At 38.5% G+C, this 27,608-nt stretch overlaps 1 protein-coding gene and 1 long non-coding RNA gene across 3 annotated transcripts in view; one reads left to right on the top strand and one right to left on the bottom strand.

The window, feature by feature from the left end:
* Positions 1-27,608, bottom strand: part of alkal1 (ALK and LTK ligand 1) — a 53,326-nt gene that overhangs the window by 6,616 nt on the left and 19,102 nt on the right. Inside the window, exon 1 of one of the 2 annotated variants that reach the window (XR_010005987.1) lies at positions 4,840-11,406. The exons of the other annotated variant lie outside the window; for it this stretch is intronic. The gene's annotated coding sequence lies outside the window, so the exon portion shown is untranslated. Of the gene's footprint in view, positions 1-4,839; positions 11,407-27,608 lie in introns of those variants that run through there. 2 annotated transcript variants of the gene reach the window in all.
* Positions 3,746-25,674, top strand: LOC134298872 (uncharacterized). The gene is made up of 2 exons (XR_010005988.1): positions 3,746-3,862; positions 23,400-25,674. It is a non-coding gene; the product is annotated as an uncharacterized LOC134298872 (long non-coding RNA).

Genomic DNA, 27,608 nt, shown 5'->3' with positions numbered 1-27,608 from the left:
TTCAAAGTATTGTTACAGTTGTTTGTGGCAGATGGAACTAAGATTAACTAGGTTCAGCTGTACAATACCACAGAAGACCTGCTCAGTGACCTTGTACAAATGCAATTGTTTTCTCCCTGCTTTTCTGCCTGGTGTAAAATTTCCTGAAGAAGGATTACATGGTAAATAGCTTGAGGATGTCTTTCCTTTCAGTACAATTTGTGTCTTCAAATCTGAGCTCTCTCTTAGTTACATAGTGAAAGACTTTGCAAACCACAAGGTTTATTCTTAGATTTGTAAGATTGGCAAAACACAAACCAAGTTAAAGCCTTTCTCTTGAAATGCCTGTCTTTGTGATTTTCTTGCAAAACTATGTTTACCACATAACAACTCATCTAGAAAATGAGAGCTTGTCAGTAAGGGCCCTTCCACACAGCCCTATATCCCAGAATATCAAGGCAGAAAGTCCCACATTATCTGTGTGTGGACTCTGTTCAAAGCAGATATTGTGGGACTTTCTGCCTTAATATTCTGTGATATAGGGCTGTGTGGAAGGGCCCTAAGACGCTATTGCAACTGAGTTGTCATAGGTTTAACTTTATCATAATGCTGTATCTAGGCCTGTAGCAAGGGGGGCGGTTTTAGGGGTTCACCCCCCCCCCCCCGAATTTTTTTTCTGGCTACGGCCTTGGCTGTATCATTAACGGCTGTATCATAAATTTTTCAGGTTATAAACAAAACCTGGTTTACTCATGAATTTTAACTGGTTAACCAAATCCCCATGCTAAGTCTATGAGCACAAAACATTAAGAGTCCCTCCAGGCACTATCTCAAGCAGATATTGACAGGTTTGTAGCGGGGAGGGGTATGTGCAAGGGATTAACACCCCCCCCCCCCGAATTTTTTTTCTGGCTACGGCCTTGGCTGTATCATTAACGGAAATGGCATGGCTAGCTGAAATTTAATGGTGCTATTCATAGCCAATACTAGTGGAATCATTCTTCCCCTGTCCCAGGCCCCTTCCACACAGTTGAATAAAATCCCACATTATCTGCTTTGAACTGGCATACATGGCAGTGTGGACTCAGATAACCCAGTTCGAAGAAGATATTGTGGGATTTTCTGCCTTGATATTCTGGGTTATATGACTGTGTGGAAGGGGGCCCCCAGATGCCAGAGTGGGTGTGCGTGGTATCCTTACAGAAATTCCTTTAGTTGCCTTGGAGGTGGCAGGGAGATCTTGCTGTCCAGCCAGCCACATCAGACATGATTCTGCCCTACTGGACAGCACTCTATAGGTCCTTCCATGACCCCCTGTGTTGCAGCAGTACCCAACCACAATGCACCACCTACTTGATCTTCTGTGCTGTCTGAGGGAGTTCGGAAAGGGAAAGCCCCCCTCCCATCTCACACACCATCCAGGTGATCTGCCTGACATCAGGCAGAATGTCTGAGAAAAAGGCAGGCTTGATGTCACAACTCAGGACAGGCACAAAATGGGGAGATGACAGAGGACTACCATCCTATGTCCCCAGGCTACCTGAGCTTTCAGAATGCAGATGTTAGCCAAGACAGCTGTGGCTGGTTCTGGTTAGGAAGTGGCCCAGCTGCCTCAGCAACCCCTACTTAGGAAAAAGCCTGAACCCTGTATCAAGATGCCCCCCTCCCCAATTCACTTTAACTTGGGGCAAGGCATTTTAAGGCAGCCTTGCCCTGGATTAAGCCAGACCATCTCCATGAAGCATTTAGCCACTGCACAGCTGATCATATGACAGATCGACTTAAGTGGTCAGTATAGATGAGCCTTCAACTGCAGCCCATAGTAGTGCCAAAAACCTGTTCCTAAAGGTTCCTGTGCCACCAGAGCCTGTATTTTGTATCCACAGCATGACCAGTGTGGGCACAGGGTTTTGCAGACTCTGGTGGAGGCAGCAGAGTCCATTGAAAGTACAACATTGGATGCCAATTTGTTACAGCAAATGATAATTTTATTGAGGTACTAGCCTTATAAAATGCCCATGCTTAATCTTATATTTAATGTGTTCCAGTTTTCATATGTGATTCACATATTATTCTTTATTTAAACAATCACACACACACACACACACACACACACACACACACACACACACACACACATATATATATATATATATATATATATATATATATATATATATATCATCTCACTAAAGAAAATGTGTCAAATACCAGGTTTCAAGATATCAGAAACAGAGCACTATTTTGGAATCCCTCACCATTCCACATGTTCATATGAAATTTAGGAGCAACAACAAAGTTAGAGGAATGATTAATCAAATCAATATGAGGAAATCAAACTACTAAAAAAGTGTCTGGTCATCATTTATGTGCAGAAGACAAGAACATAGTTTTTTCCATCAAGGCAAAGTTCCAAAGATGTTTCAGCCAAACTCTTATTGAAAAACAGTTCAGAAGTTTCCACTTTCAAGCCATTTCAAATGGCTAAACACAGATGTTAATTAGTTCGTTATGTTTTAGTGATCTGTATTAATTATCAAACAAAAAGAGTCTAATTTTATTAACAACATTAAATAAAGCATTTATTTTGCTTATCATTTGGAAAACATGGGTCCATATCCTCTTACATACATGGCATTCATACCATATATATAAATAGATGTATGCTGTGCCACAATTTCTTTAATATTTACCATTTAGAAGTTTTATTGGTATAAAACACCAATGGTTGATGTTTACATATCATCTTTGTAGAGATAGTTTGAAATGGAAGGTTTTTCCATTTGTAAGACTATGTGTCATTGTCTATTTTTCTTTTAAAATAGTTTAGACAAACTTGCATGATGTCTGTAGGATCAGGGCATTTAGATTCGATTTAAATAGAATAGATATTGGATCTTAGGCCTTCAGGATTATCCTTGGCATCTCTTATAAGTGTTTCAAACTGACGTAATGGTCTACTAAGTAACATCTTTACCATGTGACAGATTATATCTTGGTATGCTTCACATTTTCCAGTCATTCCTTTAACTGACTGTTTATTTGCTTTTTATTTTGGAAAAAAATCAGTGAGTCTAGAGAGAGCTTTGCATTTTATTTCTTGTAAGCAATGAATGTTTTGCTATAGTAAAAATTATCACTACAGTGGCAAAATAGGGGATGGGATTTTAAAGTTTCTCTCTCCACTATGCCAGATTGAAAATGTGCTTAAAAATTATTCTTAATTCACATATCCATGTCTACACACATAGAAATATTTCTAATTAAAGCATAAGTGGACTTATTTTGAATTGCTTGCATAGATTTCAGCTGTAACTGGTGTATTGAAGCATGAGCTGTACTAAGCTAAATCCTATATTCTGAGATTTCTAAAGCAGACACAAATATCTGTGTATGCATGTAAATATAAGTAGGCAAAGCAAATCTGCAAGGTTAATTGAATCAAAACAATACTAGTTAAACTTGTTATATTACACATCAAAACAGTACATAAACTTACATGCAGTATGAAAATTAAGTAATTAGTACAACACTTCGCATGCTGAATGAATGTGAATGAGCTAATAGCCTACAAAGCTCTTCCTAGAGCAATTGTTGGTGGAGAGAAAAGACCGCAATGTGGAAAGCCTTCTTGCTGCAAAGGTTCTACATCAGTGGTTCTCAACCTGTGGGTCCCCAGATGTTTTGACTTTCAACTCCCAGAAATCCTAACAGCTGGTAAACTGGCTGGGATTTCTGGGAGTTGTAGGTCAAAACACCTGGGGACACACAGGTTGAGAACCACTGTTTTACATTATCAATAAGCTTCTGTCCCCACTTACTTCCACATTTATTTGAGCCAGAGCATACATACGAAGCTCAGACTCAACACTCAGCTGTTGAGGTAAGGATTGCTTAATTTCCAAATATTATTTCTGGGCCTGACTTGCAAACTGCTTTAAAACTTTTTAGAGTTGTAGAGAAGGGGGAAAAATGAAAGGGGAAGTAGGAAAGCAAGGCTGAGAAAGAGCTGGCTGACAGCAATGATAGTAGTCAATGAGTTTCAATATGAAGTAATTATGAGTCTAAGACCAAGCTGGAAAGACCCTTAAGGAAGAGGCTTTTTTAGCTGAAGGCTGACTCTGGATATCTTTGGCACATCTGTAAATAATACACTAAAAATCACTTCCACTCATCACCATATTGGTAAACCTTAAATTTCTGAACATATAGCACCATATAAATTTAATAAAGTGTAATACCAATACAAAATCAAGAAAATTTCACACTAGTTATAAATTTAGTAATTATTTCCTGTTCAGCTGTTTTGATTATTGAAGTCTTTAGAAAGTTGGCTCTTATTTTGTGGTTTCTCTAAAACCATCTGGCTTCTATTACAAAGAAACACATTTGCATAGAACTCAGTGCCATTATTCAATTAGTTTCATTTAGAAGTGTATAAACTTTGCAATGGAAATTTTTCAAATGTGAATAGGCCACACCTGTTGCTTTATGTAACTGTATTTTGTTGCTGTCTTCAAAAAGACATGACAAACATTGTAGAAAATCTATAACAGCTCTCAATTTCTTTGTTAACCTGCAACTTTCCACCACATCATCTGTCTTCCGCTCCTTTCAAATGCTTTATTTTGAACAACTATTGGAACAAACAATATGAAAAGCAACAGACAACCACCTAAAAAAGGATCTTGTCACACATTTGAGACTGAGAGAATTTGTAGAATACACTTTCATAGACTCACTCTATTTCTGATGAAGTAGACTGAGTCTGCTACAAAATTATTTCTCTGAGACTCAAAGGTGCGACCCATTTTATATACTGATATAGATTCAAACAGCTATATCTTTAAATAGGATTACCTGAACAAAAATTATGTGATTTGAGAAGTATCTTCAGTCATTTCAAAGTTCTCTTTCTTTTCTTCCAATGCTTGTGAAAGAAAAGAGATCCATATGAAACTTCCTTTCTTCAATATCCATTTGCTATAAATTATTAAGTTTTTTTTCTTTTAAACAATCCCACCATTGACATAACCCTAAACAAGCAAAATAGAAAAGGGAAGGATAGCTGTCTTCGTGGCATGGTTACTTCTGGTAAATATCCTGGGGTTTTTTAAAGTTTTGACCCAGCTTTATCCTGCTCCAGGTAAAGTCAAGGAATATGTCACAGTTTGCTGGAAACTCTTGAGTATCCTGTGGTGTCAGAGCAACCTGCCTGATCTGCTGTCCAGATGGAACAACTATGCCATCATTATGGATTATGCCTATGCCGCTGCCACCACTGCTTTTAACTGACCATGGAGCTTCATAAGACCTTTTGTCCATTGTGGATGCCTCTTCTGACATCCAATCAGAGTGCTCACATGTCCAGCATAAAGAAGGGAGATGATAATAATAATAATAATTCTATTTCTTACCCACCTCTCCTTGTTGCTCGAGGCAGGTTACAACATTGTTAAAAACACACAATCATCTAAAAACATTCTACAAAACATGCATATTTTTTTCTAATTCCAACAGCTCATTTAGCTGTTGGAGCTCTTCTGGCAAGTCATTCCAGTCTTGGGGTGGCTAATGAAAAGGTTTTCTGGGTGATGGTTGCCAGTCAGGTTCTGGCAGGCTGTAGTAGCCACCCCCCAGAGGACCTCAGTGTTTGGGGCAGATTGTATGAGAGAAGGCAATCCTGTAGGTAACCTGGACCCAAACCATGTAGGTGAAAACCAGCACTTTATACTTTGCACTGAAACTAATTAGCAGACAGTGGAGGTCAATATGGCTATTCCTGGCTGCCGTATTTTGAACCAACTGGAGTTTTTTTAAACTTGGTACAAAGGTAACCCAATGTAAAGCACACTGCAAAAATCCAGCCTTGAGGTTACCAGCGTGTGCACTACCATTTTTAGATCTTCCAAATCTAGGAAGGAACGCAGCTGCCATATCAGCCAAAGCTGTTAATAAGCACTCCTGACCACTGCCTCTACCTGGGCTGGCATTTGGTGAGACGGATCCAGAAGTATTCCCAAATACAGTCTTTCGGGGGGGGGGACCCCATCCAGAACTACAGGAAAATCTGCTATTTTTCTCTGAGCAGAAGGCGTTGACTCACCCGGCCCCAGTGGGCACCACAGCTGGGATAGATTACACTGGTAATTGGAACCTATTGAATCATAGCAAGTGGTGGCCCTGAGGCTATGAAGAGGCAGGAACAATGGCCCTTTCCTCTACAGCTCAACACATGGACCCCAGCAAGGCAAAGCAAAACTGCAGCAGTTAAACCTTAAGAGTCACACTGGAGATTCTCTAGAGATTCTAGAGATAATGTTTTTATACTATAGCCCAGAAGGTAAGTAAAGCAGAAATGCTGGGTGTAAAAATTCTAACTTTCTGGGCTATCACTTCTCTTTCTTCATGATCACCTGGGTTATTGTATTGACATTGTCTGTGTGACCAGCCAATCTCCTCTTCTTTCCTGTCACATTGATGCCTCTATTGATGTCAGAATGACACATGCATGATCAAGAAGGAGATGGGGGATTGCCTCCTTCATGAGTATGAATGATCCTGAACTGAAAGTTCAACAGAAAGAGATCACTTTAAGTGTTTCCCCATAATTATTGTTCCCTCAGCCAGATCAGTAGTAAAGGAAATAAGATAGAGATTGACAGATAGATAGTAAAATATAATTTTCTAGGTGGACTGAAATATGATAGCTCATTCTACAAGACAGTAACCTTGAAGAGCAGAAGATGTAATCAATAACACTACCTACCCTGTTGTTAAGAAATGTAAAATATCCATTAGAATTACCTCAAAGACTGTGATGAATGCATGTCAGTCACAGACATTAACTCAAATAACTTCCTATTTTCTTTATCTAGTACTTTGTTCAATGAAAACCAGCCAGGTAAAACAATAAAATAAAGGGAAACTTTGTGGCACTGTCTACCCAGGCCAAAAGAAGTTTCCTTTTGGTTAGGACCATAAACAACACAAGCACTGAAATAACCACACATCACTATGATTGCCTAAGGATACTTTGTCTCACAAAGATCCTGAGCCTCTTCCAATTCATCACAAAAGAACCTTGAGCTCTCTGATTTATTGTTCTTTAAGGTGGACAGTGTAGATTAAAACAAATTAAAGCACCAATCTCTCTCCCCACAGTTACCTGTTGACAATTTGGACAAAAAGAAATTGATTTTAAAATTATAAATTCTAGAATGATAAATTGAACATGAAATTAAAGTGGCTATATCGCCCCTGGCTCTTCCTGTTTTGTAAAATTCAGTTTCAGAAAGCCAAAATGAACTAAATCTTTGTTTCAAAGAAACATATATGGTGTCATGGTTTCCAGAAAATATATAGAAGGATGTGTGGAACAAATAGATTTCACAGTTTTTGGTATGCCATCCTAGTCTACCACTCAGCAATATTATAACATATAACCAAAAGGAAAAAATGTGATCCCAAGTTGTCCAATAGTGGAAAGTTCATTAATTGGCTTTTGGTAACAAAAGAGATATCTCGATTTTCCCTTAAACCTTCCTTAGTTCTTTCCCTGATTCTCAGATCAGACAGTTTCTCTAAGTTATTATTAAAGTTATGTGTGAATTGAGCCTGTTTTATCTTGACTGGGTATTCCTACCTTAAACTGATGAGTTTCCACTGTTTGGTTCTCTAGTCATTCATCTGTTATAATCAAATCAGGGTCAGAAGAGGTAAGATTAGAAATTTCAAACATATCATCCTGGAATTATCCCATAATGTCTTGCTTGGTAAGGACATGCCCTACCTTTCCCAATATGGCACAAATTTGCCCATATGACCCTCAAAATCCCACTTGCTGCTGAAAGAAATATCAGCTTGCAGATCAATGGAATCCAAGTTGTTATTGAGTTTTTGATTATCATATATATTCATGTATTCCTCTCTGGGCTCTAATTACAATTGTTACACAGAAGAAAAATGTTCTTCCCATTCCTTTCTCCACTAACTTTGAATAGAACATTTAGGGTAAGGATAATGTAACCGTTCATTCATAAGGCCTCCTTAAGCACTGTTTCAATCCCAAAAAAAATGTACAGATTTTCAGGGGCTTCTGATAAAACTCATAATTCAGCTGCAGACCAGGCAAGTTAATCAGCATGAGACCAGATAGCAAATGGGATTTAAAAACAAGCTCAGTAGAAAATTCTCCAAAAAGGAGATAAGTTAGAAGTCGAAATTAAATTAAACAAGTGAGAAAGAGCTTTCAAAATCTAGGCAAAATAAAATAGCTAGGCAAATTAAAAACCTTTAAAAACAGATAAGAACTCATTAGCAGGTCGAAATGGCAGAGCCCTTAAGATCATGCCCTAGAATGCCACCACCATTTTTTCTCTTCAAAACAATGTTCCATTGTTATTATTACAGCCAACACAGAACAGTGAAACTGAGAGTATTGTTTTTAAAAATTAGCATATACTGCAGCAGGGTCAAGTGAAAAATGGAGGCTAGTGAGGGGCAGTCTTGTGCATTTGTATAAAATCACTAACCATTTCTGTTTGTTCCATTCATATGGCCCCGTTTCTGTGTCCATCCACTGCTTCCGAAACCAGCAGCCATATAAATGAGCTCTTTTGTTTCACCATCCGAATGTATAAATGCATTGGTCCCATTAGTTGCAATGGTTGGGCTGCCCAGGCTCCCCTTCTGCTCAATTTTAAGGCTAGAGGAGTGAAAATCACCACACATGGAGGACATATCTTCCACTTTTAGCCCTCCAACTCTTACAAGGTTTGGGTCATCCCCCAAATTTTAGGGATTTTTTTCTTTCTAAAAATAAAATCTCCTTAAAAACATTCCCTCTTTTCCCACTGGTCCCACCTTCTAACCTTAAGGCTTAATGATTCTGAGACATTTTACTCTCGATCTGCAGATCTGCAGGGGAGACCTGAGGTTGAAGACAAGGCTTAAGGCAACAATGACTCTGAGAGGTCTCCCTCTCGATATTCTGATTCTGAGAGGTCTCCCTCTTGATATGCAGAGGAGAACTGAGGTTGCAGACATGGCTTAAGGCAACAATGACTCTGAGAGGTCTCCCTCTCGATATTCTGATTCTGAGAGGTCTCCCTCTTGATATGTAGAGGAGAACTGAGGTTGAAGATGTGGCTTAAGGCAGCACTGATTCTGAGAGGTCTCCCTCTTGATATGCAGAGGAGAACTGAGGTTGCAGACAGGGTTTAAGGCAGCACTGATTCTGAGAGGTCTCCTTCTCGATATGCAGAAGAGGACTGAGGACTGCTTAAGGAAGCACTGATTCTGAGAGGTATTCCTCGCGATATGAAGAGGAGACCTGAGGTTAAAGAATAAGCAGGATGCAAGGCAGGCAAGAGGCAGCAAGTGTGACAGGCAAAGCAGCAGCAGCGCCACCCAGCAGCTAAAAAGGAGGTGTGGAACAAATAGCAGCAAAGCAAATGGTTTTGTGCTACTTTCTACTTTCACTTTTGTTTCACTGCTTCTTTGTACCATATGAATGACACGATACAGAAGCACGGATGAAACATATGAAACAAATAATGAGGGGATTTTTCAAAAACCAAAAATATTCACCTTCTTTTTTATATTAAAAATAGTTAAGAAAGTGATCTCAATTCGTCTATCAGCATCCCTTTTGCTGCACCTTTGTTTCAAAATGGCACAGAAATTACTAAAGCAACGGATGAGGGACATTGCCCTGGGAGAGCTCAGAGCTCGCTCAAATTCACCATGTTCCCCTAGGGCCCTGAACTTACCATACACTGAGCAATTTAAGTCATGTAATTATCTTAACAGTCTCACAGTGTCTAATTACCGAAGACGTTTCACAAAAGCGAGACTAAATGTACTTCCATCAGAGTTGCTAAATGGCAGACTATCTGGTATCCCCTACTCCCAAAGAATATGCCCTTGCGGTGAAAATGAAATAGAATCATTAGAACACACCTTGCTGCAGTGCCACTATTACTCAGCCCAATGAGGTCAACTTACACACACATAATCCTGACCCGATTGTCTGACCATGACCTGCAAGGGAAGGTCAGATATCTTATGAAGGATAAACACCACCCTCATGGTTTTTTTTTTTATTTCGTGTCAAAAGCATTGTACAACGAATACATTTCGAATAATGGAAATTAAAAAAAAGGAAATAACAAGCAACTAAATAGTTTTGGACCAAAAGCGGGCAACAGCAACCGCATTGTCCGTAGCTTTAAACAACTCCTCCTCCGTGCATGAGGCAGGGCATTGTGGGCAAGCATACATATGCAGAGTTGTTTGTTCAGCTCCACAGTCACACAAGGTGGAGGATTCCTCCAGGTAGTGCCACCTTGCCAAGTTGTCTTTTGATCTGCCCACTCCACTTCTGAGTCTGTTCAGGGACTTCCAAGTTGCCCATTCTTGGTTTGCCCCTGGAGGAAGACCCTCTTGGGGGGCCATCCAGTTAGAATTGCCAGGTTTAGCTGCCCAGAGGGACACCCTTGCTGCTGCTGGAGGAACATCAAGAGGAGTGGTGGTTCTCATGAAGCCCTTTCTTGATTTGAGTCTGGTGGGAGGAGGCTGATAGCCATGCAGTGGGTGGCTTTCACAATGTTCGACCTTTTTTCTCTCACCGTTAGCAGCGACTTCCCGTCGCACGTCAGGAGGGGCAATGCCAGCTAACTTGTAGAATTTATCAACAGGTGTAGGTTTAAGGCATCCTGTGATGATTCTGCATGTTTCATTCAGTGCTATGTCCACCTGCTTTGCATGGGCAGACTTGTGCCAGACAGGACAGGCATACTCTGCAGTTGAGAAAGACAAGGCCAGGGCTGATGTTCTTGCTACTTGTGGGTCTGCACACCATGTGATGCCAGTCAGTTTCCGCAGGATATTATTGCGTGCAGCTACTTTGTGCTTGGTGTTCATACAGTGTTTCCTATATGTTAGTGTTCGGTCTAAGGTGACACCAAGGTATTTAGGATGGAAACAGTGTTCGAGCTCTTGGCCTTCCCAAGTAACTTTCAGTTTCCTGTTGGCTTCACGGTTACGTAGGTGGAAAGCACACACTTGTGTCTTGGCAGGGTTGGGCTTCAGGTGGTTCTCTTTGTAGTAGCTGGAGAGATCTTTCAAGGCATTGGTGAGTTGCTTTTCAACTGTTTCAAAATCTTTTGCTTGTGTTGTAAGGCCAAGGTCATCAGCATATATAAAGCTCTTTGTGAGTGGTGGTTGTGGCTGATCGTTCGTGAAGATATTAAATAAGGTTGGTGCAAGAACGCTGCCTTGGGGTAAACCATTCTTTTGCCTCCTCCATCTGCTTTTCTGGCCCTGAAACTCCACATAGAAGCTGCGGTTTTCTAAGAGGGTCTGGACAGTTTTTGTAAAATCAAAGTCCCGGGTGATATGGTAGACTTTATGCAGCATTTTTCTCAGCCTTGCTGCCACTGCAAGGAACTTTGCCACCATGAGGGTTTTTCATCCAAAAGCATTGGATGAAAAACCCTCATGGTGGCAAAGTTCCTTGCAGTGGCAGCAAGGCTGAGAAAGAACCTAGTCTCTGAACAGAGTATTACCTGATTTTGTGTCTGTTTAGCACTTTTCCCCAATTTTGAATGTTTTGTAAACTCGTTTTGTAAACACTTAACAGCTGCGGGTCCATGGACTGTAATAAAGTTTTTATATATTTGTAGACCTATTCTCTGGAGCTATCTTGAAACAGTATTTGGTTCTCTACCTATAGAATATCAGGTATGCTATGTTTAATAACCACAGAGATTGTCTCTCTCTGTGTTAAAATAATTGTGAGACAATGTCTTAAATTAAGTTACTTTTGTCAGATGCCTCATCATTCTTATAATGTACCAGATAAGAAAACTTCATTTAAAGCTCTTGGACAGGTTTGAATGCCACTGATTACAAATCCTTTAAGAATGAAAACCTATCATTACTATTTAATGCAAACACCAAATTTCAATTTTAAACCCCTGAATTCAATAATGTTTAATGTAAAAAAAAATTAACTATTTGGAATTCCAGTGTCATTCTTTCAGTGTTTTCTTTTGTTCATTCATTCACAGAAGATTTTTTTACAAGTCAATTTTGCTAGGACTCCAATTTAAATTGGTGGCTATGGGCATGATCCATTCCACTATTCAAGCAGATTCAATACCAATTGGAAAATTGCATATGGATAAGACAACTTAGATTTTTAAAAATCCAAGAATAATTGCCTTCATACAATATCAGTTTCAAAATTAAATGATATTATTATTTTATGCACCCAACTGATAATTCAAAAAACTTTTGGGAACTTTACAATGTTCCATATACCATTTTCTTTTAAACATCTCAAACATTCATTCCACTCAATGTCAAGGTTCCATAGTTTATACCAATTTCACAAAATTTGCAAATGAGGAACTCTCTATTTAGAAAATCCATCCATTAGTTAACAAGCCATGACTGAATTTCATAAGCCCGCAAAAGTGATGATGAAGATCAGGTGGGAAATTGAATTAGTCATGGATGAACAAACATTCTTGTTGGTCTTAAATGTAAGAAATTTGGATGGGTAACAGAAATCTAATATGCCACCTATGAATTCTAAAAATAGTTGTATAACTTTTATATGGCCCTAAAGTTTTCAGATTTCATTTTTATTAGTGGCTACAATACAATAAAACAAATACTCAAATAAATGACAATGTGGCTAACACCTGTCATCAGAAAAGCCTAAAACCAGAAACCTTATAAACCAATATTCATTAAGTTATCAATTATATTACATTAAAGCTATCCTTAACATTCTGAAAACTTTTCAAATACATTTAAATATCATTGATTAATAATACTCAGAAAGAAGCAAGTGGAGAGAATTATCTACATGTCATAAATTGCTCCCTACATTTACCGGAGTTATAGGACCCCAATGGAAGTAAAAAAGAACTGGAAATAAAGGAGATTTTTTAACTGAGAGAACACCTTTGTCTGGTTTTGCAGAGGAAAGAGAGGGATAGCAGGGTGAATCCATTGCCCCGTGCACAGCTCCTTCTCAGTGACACTTCTCCCATCACACATGGGAAGTGTCACCCTTCTGGGGGGATCCATTGGAGCCAGCACGACATGAGAAGTCATGTGATGGTCGACGTGGGGATGTTTTCTCTTGGTATATCTAGACTTCTATCATAGCTGGAGAAAGATAACCATAGACTCACACTGGGGGAGCTAGTGATTCCTAGTCCCTATTACCCTTCTGAAAGACACAGGTCTCTAGAGTTTGTCTTTTTCAAGCCTTCTTATAGTTCTGCTCAACATGGGTTTGTTGGTCCATAACTTCTAACTTGCAAAATCTTTAACATAAATTATTTATTAACACACTAGTTTTTCCAGGTCACTATATAGTTCCACACCTCATGCTGATGTTTGAACATACTTTCCCGCTGGAATTATTCTGCACTATACTGTATCTGACATAGTATAGGATCTCTTCAAACAGCCCATTGAAGCTACCCAAACTACGCTTTCTTGCCCGTCGTGGAGGAAAAGGGCCTTTTGGCGCTTTTATTCCACTTTGGGAGGAAAGTAGGTGGAGCCTGCCATGCGTCAAGTGATGGCACTTGTCAAGCCCCCATCCTTGCCGTGAATAAAAGCACCAAAAGAGGGCTTTTTGTCCTGTGTGAAGTGGTCCATACAGAATGTTATGTACTCGGTCATGGTTTGAACACATTGATAAACAATGAATGTATGTCTCAGGAAGAAGCAAGTATGACAGAATTCTGTCAGATACTACTGTATTATTGAATTTGGACTGATGCAACCTAGAATAGATGCATAATATGTCCTAGGTGGTCACTGATGGTGCCACTTCCATTTGATAACAGAAACTGTCATCTCCCAATCCTTTTTACCCTGGTTGGAGCAGAAGTGAGGACAGTATCAATAACAAAAACCCTCAAGTGTTGGGGACAAAAAGATATGGCTTCTCTCCAAAATTAATGTAGATGTCCTAAGATGAGAAAAATGTTGCCTGGTTCTTCAAAATCCAAAACTAATTACCTTTGTATTGTTTTCATATTTAAAGAATTGGTTATGTCCCAACAGAGTCCACAGAAGTAAGGTCCACTGGAGTTCCTGGCACTTGCTAAAGTATGTCAAACAATAACATTATGATCTAAGTACTCTTGCTTTTCTCCGTAGCTGCACGTCTCTGGAGCAAATGAGATGAGAATTATAAGCACAGCCCTTCGCCCAATGCCCATCCTAGCCCTAAACAGCTGCTACAAGTGATCTTTCATAAAACAATATTCAACATCAGAATGGTATCCTTCTCATTAAAGCAGTACTAATAGACCAGCTTGACCAAGGTGGAAGAAATTATTAATAAAGCATCAATAGGAAGGTCCAAGTAGCAATAAAGTACTGAGAGCGGCAATGCCAAGGAGCAATGCTGGAATATTATGGCTTTCTGGCTAATGCCAAATGATGCTCGAAGGATGCAAATTTGTAGTAATATAGCATAGTGGACTAAGTGACTTGAAGGTTGGGCTGCTGACCTGAAAGCTGCCAGGTTCGAATCCCACCTGGGGAGAGTGCGGATGAGCTCCCTCTATCAGCTCCAGCTCCATGCGGGGACATGAGAGAAGCCTCCCACAAGGATGGTAAAAACATCAAAACATCCGGGCGTCCCCTGGGCAACGTCCTTGCAGACAGCCAATTCTCTCACTCCAGAAGCAACTCAAGTTGCTCCTGACATGAAAAAAGAAAGAAAGAAAAACAGGCCCACTGAGGTCTAGTGGTGGCTCCTGGTATTGAAAATCAATCCACTCAAAAAAACATTGCACTATGTAACATAATTTTTTTTCTGGGTTATACATGTCATGTCCTAATTGGTGCCATCATAAAAGCATGAAAACCATTTATTAAACTGCAAAACTTTGTTTTTGTGGTCTGAGCATATTGAAAAGTTAAAAATTGTATATTTTCCTTAAGGAAAATTATAAACCTTTGGGTTTCAGATAACAGAAGGATAAAAAAACAACAACAACATTATATATCAGACCAACTATCTATTTTAACAAAATGCTAAAAATGAATGAAAAGGAACCTAGAAATCTGTAGTTGCAAGACTCGCAAGGGTAAATCAGATTGCTTTCATGGATTAGTCCCCAAATTTAGTCCCCCATCATGTTTTCATTGCAGTTTCCCTGGTAGCGACTTTCAAATTGTAGGATGTCTTGATGATAGTGTTCTCCTTGTTCCTCTAAATAGGCACTCATGTTCTTTTTAAATTTACAAAGATGAGAATCAAAGGTAATACAGCCAGGAAAATGAAGTGTCTACTACAACTACTTTCAAAGTAAGTACCACACAATTAAACAGGAAATGACACTTTCAAACCAGGAATAGTAAATTTTGTTACATAGTGTTATTTAAACAATCATTCGCATATCTTGAATTCATATGTATTGGTAGCTTTATTTTTTTTCTTTCCTAGGCATCAATCCATCTAAAGATAAACTTTATACTTCTAATGGGGAATGTAATCATACATATAGAGGGCTGCAGCTCTTCAGGTTCTTCATTACAAAGGCTCCTGTTAATATACAATGGGATTTGCATTGGCAGAATGGATTATGATCAAGTTCAAACTCAAGAGCGACACACACAAACCACAAACTAGACCCAGATCATTCAGTTTTGAAATAGCAAAATCCTGTAACAAGAACAATGCGAGTACAGCCACTGAAGAAGGAAAACATAATCAACAATTTGTAACAATAAAGAATTTATTTAATTTCAGAAGAAAAATGTATTATTTGTACCCATTGTACAAGTTATTTAATGAACTCAAGCTGTATTCCTTCATACTAAACTAGAAACAGAATTTACATACTAGGAAATAAATCCCACTGAATGCAATGGACTTATTTCTGAGTCAACAAATACATGATGGTGCCTTATCTGTCTATCAATGAGAGAGAGGAAATGAGTGAAATATATACAGCGCATGAGTACTACACTCATTTAGCTGCTCTTCTTGGCATGGTCATTCACAAACATGTACTTTTATAAGCTGTTTGTAATGTTTAAACAAATGTTCCACAAAATGTTCTTATAATGGCTAGAATCCACTAGAAACCACTATCAGATCACAAAAAAATGTCATTATTTTCTCAGTTATATCCAGGGAGATGACCAAGATGTCTTGGCTATAGACAAGAGTAGTTTATAGCAAGAGGTTTTTATATTTGATCTTCCACAATTAAAGCTAAAGGAAAGATAAAATATATCTTTGCTTGGTAATATCTTAGGAATATAGATATGCCACTTAAGATGAGAATAAGATTGTGCAGGATTGTACAATGCTTTATATAGGTTTCCTTCAACTTAGTAGGATCAGGATAGTAAGGTATATTGGATTTGTAATGATTTAATTTGCTTGATTGTGGGACAAGCAGCTGGAGGCTCAAGAAGATAATTACAGCCTTAAGCAATGAAGTAATCCATATGGGACAGTTGCAATGGTAGGCAGCTTACATTAGAAATTGAGCTATGCTGATGCTCACAACATTTCACAGTAGGACAAGGTTCAGTGAATCAATTACATTTAAGGGGTTTTCTATTAAGAAGACAAACTACCTTTGTTTCCCTACAACAGACTTTTTGCAGTCTCATTAGCAGAATTATGAGAATGCATCTATGGAAACTTTAACATTCCATTCTGGAGACAGAGATGATATAGCGATAAATCAACCATTAGTCATACCTGGAGAAGATCCAATGAAATCAACATGATGCAATGGGACTAATTCAAGTAATGCATTATTTTCATTTCAAATATGATTACCAGGATGCAATGAATTGCTCTAATCAACTTCTTGATCTTATTACAACCTCCCAATGGAATCAAAATCTTGCTCCAGATGGTCTCTAGTCCTTATAGAGAAGATTTTAGGATATACAGGAGATATAGGAAAGACAGCAGAGTTACAGAAAGTGGTCCCTAAATCCAGACCACTCTTTTTAATCCTGCCTGGGTGTGTAGGGAAAAAACTAGCAAACAAGATTCAAATTCATCAGACTTTAATGTCCTGTCTAAGACACAAAGACTAGTGAAATAGATTTCAGCTGACAAAAAAGATTAAGCATTTCATCAGTATATCTTAACACTTTTTTTCATGGTATTTTAACTCTGGATTTAATTATGGATCATTACTGTTATCTAATAACGTATTTTCATTAAAGCAATCACCAGTCCAAAAAATGAATGCTTTGAAAGTGAAATAGATTTTAAAAATATAAATAAACAAAGTCTACTTTTCAAAAAACATCAATAAAGCCATCTGATTTATTTATTTATTTATTTATTTACTGCATTTTTACCCTACTCTATCTCAACCCCGAAGGGAACTCAGAGTGGCTTCTAAATAATGATGCTCTTATTGCAAATGGTATTGAACTTAGACAACTTTTAAGATGAAATATGTTCAACTTAAAAGTTATGTCTTTGAATGTACTGGAATAGGAAGATCTTTGAGTTTTACTATACTTTAATTCTATAATAGCTGTAACTATTACTTTTTGGCAAAGTTGTTGCTTCTACACTCACATTTAAAGAGTCCCTTTTCTTCTTGGAGTGATTCCAGACAAGCAAGAAAGATGACATTATAACAATGACTATATAATGAATGTCAGGCACTATAAATGTTACGGGTTAAGCAGCAATATGGTTCTGTTCACCAATTACCACACAGAGACAGCATATATTGCAGTGGTTCTCAATCTTTTTTTGACCAAGGACCATTTGACCAGGGACCACTCTCCAACATTAGTACCAAAGAGTGGATGTATCAGCTTTTGGTCAACTTTCAATTCGGTTTAGTTATCTGCGGTGCTGATTCAGAAAATTGCAATTGAAAGACCATATCAGATCTAGTTTCTGATACAGAACATATGCCATCCAGTAGTCATCATCTGCTCACCCACAGAAAACCATATTTAATAATCTAGAGCTGATATAGTCTATCCAATGAGATTTTTGGAATCAGCACCTCAAATAACCCCAGGAACAGGCCTAAAAATGAAGACATCAAGGAGCCCCTGCTTTCAGGCATCACATGGAATGGCTCTGCTCAGGGGGAGGGAGGAGGAAAAACAGCAGTCAGGAGGCTTGTTGTCACACTTTTCATGGGTAATCACTCAGCCTCTCTAATCCCGACATCCCCATTGCCTCAGCACTATAAGAGGGTTTCGTGAGACCAGTCACTCTTGTTGCAATGGTGTAGTAACAGTGAGGTCACTGATCATATTTTAGTTCTTGGGGACCACTGGTGGTCCATGGACCACAAGCTGGGAACCACTGATATATTGGAATGAAACTTGCCAGCTACAGCTGCAAAAGGTGTGGCCCCTAATATGGGTCTGGACCCAACCTACCACTTGCTGATCAATGGAAACCTACCCCCCCCCCAAAAAAAAAAAAACTCAGAAAAGGTACAAGGCTTCATCTCTTCTTCAGATGGATCGGTTTCCACACCAAATCACCCTGAAAGTTGTAATGAAATAAAAGTATTATATCATCATGACCCAAAAACAGATTTCATAAACTGTAATGACAGTTATAGTCATTAAAGAAGACTAATGGAGGAAGCGCAGGGGCCTAGTTTATAACACAGCTCTGGATTTGATTGAAGGTAGTGCCTTAGTCTCACTGATCCCATCCATCGGTCAGCACAATTACATCTGGCTGGCTAATTTCCTCACCGCTTTCCAAAGCCCATGAAATCAACATAGGCTTCTGGGAACCAAAGAGATGGTCAGGATACTATTCCCCTGCTCCATCTGTCCATTAACTGCAACTAACCACATTAGCACACCAAGGATTTAAAGCAGGCATTGCAACATTTCTGCCACCTGCAGAGTTCTGGGAAATGTAGTTTGGGATGATGAGGACCTCCGTAGCTGAGGCCCCAACCTAAACTACATTTCCCAAAATTCTGCAGGCAGCAGAAATTCGGGGCTGCCCACTTTAAAGTCCTGGTGTGATCATAACACTCTCACTCATCTATGCATTAGGGAACACAATGTCTAGAGCAGGGGTCCCCAAACTTTTTAAGTGGAGGGCCAATTCACAGTCCCTCAGACTTTTAGGGGGCCGGACTAGGATGAAATAGTCCAAAATTAAGATTGTTGTTGTTGTGTGCCTTCAAGTCATTTCAGACTTAGGTCAACCCTAAGTCTAAAGTTTAGGACAGAGGCCAGGTCAATCACCTTAGAAGCCCATGGGCCTTAGTTTGGGGACCCCTGATCTAGATGATCATAAGACCATAGGTAAGGAAAGGGGCCCCCAAAGGCCATCTAGATGGTTTCATAAAGCCATAGCTAAGCAAAGAGACCTTCAAAGACCATCTAGATGATCTCATAAGACCATAGGTAAGCAAAAAGACCTCCAAAGATCAGGTAGACTTAGGTCAACCCTAAGTCTAAGGTTTAGGGCAGGGGCCAGGTCAATGACCTTGGAGGGCCGCATCCGGCCCCCGGGCCTTAGTTTGGGGACCCCTGGTCTAGAGTATGCATGGTGAGAATCACTGGAAGATTTAGACAGTTATTAAAGATCCAAACTGATTTTGCTGCTAATTTGTGAATAGCAATTTAAGCCTCTGGTGTTAAATATCTGTTTTTAATGTTGTAGTCCAGTGTTTGTATTTTAATATATTTTCAAATATTTTAAATCAATATTTTTCAATATTAGAGATGGAAAGTAATCATTTTAATCACCATCACCTTGAACATTATTGTCATTGTCATCATCAAAACTCCACCATCCCACCTCAATACACACACATCACACATCAACCAAAGGCAATGTCCTTCACTACATGGTCAATTATGTTGCCCGATCAACTTACATGTCATTTATTCACCTTCCATACTGTGATACCACCTCTTGAATTATATTCATAACCTTTTGTTGTTGTTTGATTCAAGTAATTTTCAGCATATGGAGACCCTAAAATGAATCTATCATGAGAATTCTCTTAGCAATATTTGTTTAGAGGAGTTTACCATTGCCTTCCTCTGGGTCTGAGAGAGTATGAATTGGCTAAGATCACCCAAGGCGTTTTCATTGCTGAGTGGGGATTCAAACTGTGGTCTCTCAGCGTCCTGGGCAAACACTGGAACCACTACACCACGCTCTCCTTTTTAGGCACCCCAAAATCAATGAAGAAATTTTCAGTTAGAGTATCTGTCCCTTCCCCCCTGCAGTTCCTGCCCAGAGTGCATATTTAGCAATTCTGCATTTAATTATCTTTAATCCCATTGACTGACTAACTCAGTGTTGGAACGTGGCCATGTTCTCTTTATAAAAAGGTTTGAGAGGCAGCAATGGAAACTAACCATCAATAGTTTAAAATGAACACAACTCACCAAAATCATCATTACTCAGACTTGCAGAGTATATTTCTAAAAGGAAATAACACATTTCAGTGTACATTCAGTCCTTTGTCTGTTGTGGAACTGGCTAAGTTCCAGAAGCATGCCTTTAAGCCAGATATTGTTCAGTCCAGTTCAACTGAATTCCTTGGCTGTCTCTTCATTTTCTCCTCCTTTGTCTCTGTCAATAACATATTCTTTTGATGTCTGTTCTATGAAGCCATTTTTTAGTTCTTCTTTTCCTCTCATAGCTTATCAAGATGAGGTTCTCCTCATATTTCATCAGAAGCTAAGGTTCAGTGGCAAAAATACTGCACATGCCTTACATTCAGAAAGTCCCAAGATCATTTATGGTTAAAAAGCAGAAATAGAAAATACCTCCGACCCTTGATCTCTCAAGCTTTCTGCAAATCAGTCAGAGCCCAGAAACTTTAGTAAAAAGAGCAATTTGTTGTTAATTTCCCCCTAAATTAGGCAAACATTTAATTAGTTGCTCACTTTAATAATAATAACAATAATAACTAGTATTAATATTATTACATTTCTTATCTGCCTCTCCTTGTGGCTCAAGGTGGGTTATAGAATAATTAAAACACATAAACATTGTAAAAATGCCACAAATACACATATTAAAATGTATTTCTAAAAAGATACATATTAAAACATATTTCTATAAAATACATATTAAAATACACAAAACAGAAATTAAACAAAGGACACGTGTTTAAAATTCATGCTTAAAAATTGGTTGTTCTCAGCTTTTGAATAAAGAAAAACATAATGTGTTGTGGTGATGGGTTTTGGGGTTATTATTTCAGTTTCTTCAACTGATCTCCCTTCCTAAAAGGTTCCCAACTTCCCAATATTATACCCCTAAAGGATCTCCAACAATCCAATACTAAATCTACTTCAACAGAGAAATGCTAGCTCTTATTTCTTCTCTCTCAAAACATAATACAAGCCACATGCGATTTGTAGAGCTTCTCTGTGAGGCTAATGGTGCTCTGGGAAAACTTGAGTCACCCATATGCTTTGCCTTGAGTGGAATCCTGGTTGCTTGCAAGCCTATTAGTGCTCTTGTGAAACCTCATTTGTCCCATATAGGTTGCTTTTTGGTTTAAGAAAGAAGAAAAATAGTTCTGTGATAAAAGTGGATTCAAACACTTACTATCCTATCAGGTTGAGTGTTGTTTGTGTAGGAGAAAGGGAGGGAGAGAAATATATTTGTAGGAAATGACTGAGTACCATTTTTTATCCTTCTCTGTAAGAAATGTTTCCCTATTAATGATAAAGTGAGAAAGTAAGAATTATGGTTCATTAACCATTTTTACTTAACTATAGTGAATAAAAATCTGATAGTATCAAGTAGTTACTACATACATTTAACCATATATTATTAAATCAATATAAAGTTAAAGCACGAAATAATGAACCATAAATACAAAATTAACCCAAAAAGACAATGGAAACTACTAGAAAGATGGCAAGAAAACAGAAAAAGAAATTCATTTACAAGTGTGGAGGCGTTAACTTGCTGATTTTTCAGTGTTTACACTCCATTCCTTTGTGCTATTCTCAGTTTAAACAAAAATGTAAGTTTATTGAATTGTCCCTCTTAGAGTGCATTTACACAACCAAATAAAGCATATTTGCCTGTGTGAGTCCATACAATTAATGTAGGTGAATGATATCTACATAGGGATAAATCACTTAATGTGATTGCAGCTTGAGTTTAAAAACACACAGAGAAAGGGTCCAAATAATGTTCCACACAGGATTTGAATCTTCATCTGTTTTGGGTGGGGACAGCCATCCTAAATCCCTATATGGGATTCAGAATTGTGTCTTCACAATTATCCCACATTCCTCAGGCTCACGCAGCCTAGGGAGGTAGGCTGGCATCCCCCCAGCATCCCAATCTGCAGTCCCTGATCTTTCCTTCCTCTTTTGTTATCATTTAAGTGAGTACAACAGCTTCAGAAGAAGGGAGGACACTCACTCCCCCAAGCTGCTTTGCTCACTTAATGATGACAAAACAGCAAAGAGAGAGAGAGAGAGAGAGAGAGAGAGAGAGAGAGAGAGAGAGAGAGAGAGAGAGAGAGAGAGAGAAAGAGAAAGAGAAAGAGAAAGAGAAAGAGAGATCAGAAAGTGCTGATAAGAGGCGGTTTTCTTGTTTTTTTCAAGGGCTATTGGCCCCATTCTCAGCCATTCTAAAACTGGTTTCAATACAGTTGTGCTGTTGGGCCAGTGTCCTGCTGCCAAGACAGCTCAGGATATCTGGTTCGGACATTATGCAGCTCAGGGCCAGAATTTTTCATATCAGTTCCAAGATGTATTATGTGGCTGTATGGAAGGGCCCACAGTTATCATGATCTATCACACCTTCTCACAAAAAGAACTGCCTGCTATTTGCTCCTTTATCTTTTTCCTCTCAATTCCACTTTCTACTGCATCTGCAATGCTCTTTATGTCTAGAAAGACTTCATACTCTCTCACCTCTTTGTCATGCCATCCACAACCTGTGAAGCTGATGCCTCAGAAAGACACCCCCCCCCCCGAAAATTATTAATTATATCATTATCTGCATTTGGACCTTGGTGGGAAATTCAAGTTATAACAGGGAGCCCCGAGCCTCGAAGACTGAGGAGCTGAGGAACCAGGGAAGACCGACAGCAGCTACCAGCACCAGAAGATACAAAATAACTCCTGTAATAACAAGGACACTCCGGTGTCCTTTTGACCCCATGTTTGTATCAATGTAGCCTTCTTTGCCTCCTTTTCCTGTCTCATTCTTTGTTCCAAACTGCCTGCCTAGGCTACCGTGCAGCCAAATTAGCCCTGAATAAAATCCTTCCCGCTCCTCTTTCCTGTTCCCAGAATCCCTAAAGGCCCCGGAATCTGACCTCCGTATTCGAGGGTCAAATGGTACCAGGACCCTTGTGCGTGTGTTTTAATGTTGTTGTTTTTTATGATTATATGAAATATTTCAGGAGCCATGGAGTCACCATGAAGTCCCTAGTGACATTTCACCGGCAATACGTGACAGTTGTGTCTTCCTGGTATTCATTTAAACAAAGGACTTCAGTACCCATCATCTTCAGCCATCATGAACCAGTTACACAAAGGGACAAGCAGACTCTGAATTGGGCCAACCTTTTTTGTGTGGCTGGCTACCTGGACAAAAAGGACTCATTATAATATGGTACCTACCCTGAAGTTGGGAGGTTCTACCTCTGTTTTCCCTTTCCTGCCATTTCTCCTTTCCCAGGGACGGATCACCTATTCTCACCATTTTGGGCAATATACAGACTCGAGCAAAAATGGACACAGGCACTTTATGGGTCACTCACTAGTCACTTTGAAAGACAACTCCCAGTGACCCGATGGCCCCACTTGTTAGTCTCCAGATTAAGACACTATAGCCCACTCAAAAGTTCATGTTTTCCTTTGTTCCCCATGACCATCTCGCCCTGGCTGGACATTGGAGGACCACAAATCTACATTGACAGCAGGGAACGCCTTCTGATTGACTGCCAGGTGCCACAATCATGCACCAGAGGGGGAATCCTCCCAGCTGGCTGTGACGTCAACACTGGCTCTGCCAATCAGTGAGAAGCTGGCCTCTCCAGAAAAACAAAGGATTTTATTGTATAAAAATGTATGTTTTACTTTTGCAAAAACATGTCACCTTATCTGAGTGACTTACCGCTGTCTGTGATCGTATAAAGTACCTCAGGGCTTCTGCTTCAACTGCTGAGATTTCTTCAATTAGGAACTTTGGGCACTAGCTTTTCATCTCACCAGGCACAGACTCTGCATGCTCAGTACTGGGTTTCATTAGCTGTTAGCTGGGTCTTGGTATCCACGTACCGGGTTTCGCTATCCATGGTTTGAATCTCACTATCCATGAACTGCTCTAAATTGCTCAATATCAAAGCCATTCGAGATCATTGCCACAACATTACTTTTTTCCTTTAAACAGAATTCCTTCCTAATTCTTCCTGCTCTTTTATGATGATGTATTAGCTTTTTCATTCTCACTCACACATGAACTGACTTGCATGCTATAATAACTTTAAGCAAGTAGTCATTCTGCCCAATTGTTTAACATTCAAGAAGAACATAATGATGACAGTTTGCAGATGGCAGTTTGCAGAGTGTTGTCTAGAGAAATCTAATGTAGCAGTTTTCAAAGAGATCACATGTTTCATTATAAAAGGGGGGTTAACAGCAACTTTAAGACTAACATTTATTTTAGAATGAGCTTTAATTGATTTCAATCAAAGTGGAAAATGAAATCACTTTTGATTGAAACTTTCATACTAAAATAGTCCAAAAAAGTGCTAGCAGATTCCTTTCCAGTCTCGCACCCACCTTTGACTTTCTTTTCTACTGCATTTTCTATAATCTATCACCATCAGCAGATATATGCACTTGAAACAAACCATCTGAAGCTACCTCTCAGAACCGCAGGTGGTAGATATAATGTTTGAATTTCCTGTATATACAAAAAGAAATAGAAGAATCGGCTACAAGTAGACTAGACATGTCAATTTTGATTACGCTAGAAATTCAGTATGTGAGGCTTACCTTAGAATGTTTTTCCCTCACTAATGATATGAAGCATATATATAACTGACAGCTAAGTTAGACTTACTGATTTAATGCTAACGCTAGGTAACATTTATTCAAGTTGTATTCATTTAAATCGTAGTTGGGACTAAATGCAGTCCAGCATCACTAATATTCTGTATACTGGAAAAACATTAATATTTCTATTTCAAAATGCTAATAAATTACTATGAGACTTATCTCTTGCAAATTTTCCTGGACTTTCCTCTATTATTCAAAAACATTGCAATATCTGGTTGCTGTGATACAATCATATGAGACCATCCTAGACATATAAAATTCCTGAAATGTTTGAAGCTGCATGGAGGAATGGGTGAGGGATGGATATTTTCTTCTGGGTGGGATGATTTTTTTCCAAAAATATTAATACTAATATTCTCATTTAGAAATTGAAAGTCATTTTATTACTTTAGGAAAATAAAATACATAATATTATAAATTTGGCAAAAAATATCACACTTTACCATGTTTGATGTAAAAAGTATAATTTATAGGCCATGTAATTACAAATTGAAGCGGAAACCAGAAGCAGAAGTTGCAATTTCATACTGAACATAAAATGTATTTATTTATTTATTTCCTGCTTTTTTCCCAAAGGGAGGTGTGAATCAGCTTTTTCTTCCACATATGTGGTGTTTAGAAATGATGTTGGGGTTAAAAATGGTTTTAAATATAAAAGCAAATTTTAATACACCACAGTATAAATGTATGGAATTAATATATGGAAGGGACAAATACATACACAAGCAGACTCAAAACCACATACTAGTTAAATACAGAGGATGACCTTGTATGAGTACAATTCTTATTCTGTGTGTTCATTATCTATTCTGTTTGGTTTATTGCCATCATCTGATTAACTAGATTAACAGGCCTCAAGGCAGTGTCCTATCACTCTTGTCTCTTTCACATATATCTACCACACTCAGAATAATAGTAAATAAATTGATTTTACTAATAAGGCAATATGCTCATTTGCATTCTTGTATGAGAGATCGATCCATTCAAACTCATAGCCTAGGGACACATTTTCAACTTTTTGGGCCTCCCTCCCATCCATAATCCAGTTTCCTACATATTGATTGAATTGACTTATTTAATACATTGTGCATTAGGTCATTTAGAAGTATTTTCCAAGGCATATTAATTTATTGTAGTAAACACTTTCAAATAAATAGATGAAGGCACAAACCATCACTACATTCCTAATAGAATTTACTAAAGTTAAAAGCAAACCTTATGGATGACAAATATGGAAAATATATGGAAAATGAACATGGCTTCAACAGAAAGTAAGTAACTGCACATAATTAATTAGAGAAATGTTTACACATTTAAAACTCACCTGACAGAACTTTAGGCTTTCCAAACAATACTTAATAGCTTAGTATGATATTAATAGATTTGAGTTTTTTTTTAAATAATGATATCATAATCTGAAGAATTTTGGAGCTATATAAAACAAAATTCCTTCATCCATTACAATATACAAGACAAATAAAGTAGCACAGAATCCAATTCTTAAAATTTAGGTTTCCATGGGTTTCACTCATTCAACAAGTACAGGATCTTACCGGCAGAGACTAGTAAACAGCATGCAAACTCCTACATATGAGCCTGTGCAATCATCAGATGCCTGTAACTTTTCTATGAATTATGAAGTTTTTGGAAACTTTTCCTCATGAATTACACATAATAACAGAATTTGTTCTGCATGTCACTTTATTTCAATGAATTTCAGCAAGGGGTGTATCTTCCTAAAGCCATAATCTTATTAATTTCTTACCCTATTTGAATTAACATTTAAAGTTGTTACACTGTAGAATTAATGCCATTTGACACCACTTTAACTGTATGGTTCAGTGCTTTGGTATCATGGGAGTTGTCTTTAGCTTTATCTGACAGATTGCTGGTGCCTCACCAAACTGCTAATCTCATGATTTCATAGCCATGACAATCAACATTGTGTCAAAGTGCATTCATTCTACAGTGTAGATTCAACCTTGGTTTGGAAAGCTGACCAGTCTGGTAAGCATAATGATCAATACTTGTTTTATGCAGGGATCTTTGATCAGGATAGTGCTGACATACCTCTTTAAGAAATGTCTGCATTACTCTTGACTCAAGAAATTATAAGATGGCCTCAGGTTCTCCCTTTTTAAAGCTGCAGGTGCTATGGTAAGTAGTGGCCAAATAACCTTAGGCACTCGTCCATGAAGCCAGTTGTCTAAATCCAATTTAGTCTCTTTTACAGATGAGTTTTGGGAATGACAACAATTTAGTTGCTATAGTTGAAATCTGGGTGAGGAATTGTGATCCTGATTATTGTTCTGGGCTCTGTATCAGCATTTGATACTATCCTGCATAGCATCCTTCTAAGGCTGGATTTACACTGCCATATAACTCAGTTTCTGAATCCATTTTTCTGCTTTGAACTGAATTAAATGAGTCTGCATAGAATCATAGAATCATAGAATAGTAGAGTTGGAAGAGACCTCATGGGCCATCCAGTCCAACCCCCTGCTAAGAAGCAGGAAATCGCATTCAAAGCACCCCCGACAGATGGC

This window comes from Anolis carolinensis, chromosome 4 (assembly GCF_035594765.1).
Source record: "Anolis carolinensis isolate JA03-04 chromosome 4, rAnoCar3.1.pri, whole genome shotgun sequence".
NCBI classification, from domain to species: domain Eukaryota; kingdom Metazoa; phylum Chordata; class Lepidosauria; order Squamata; family Dactyloidae; genus Anolis; species Anolis carolinensis.
The sequence above is the reverse complement of the archived record's forward strand: the minus strand, read 5'-3'. Positions and strand labels throughout refer to the sequence as shown.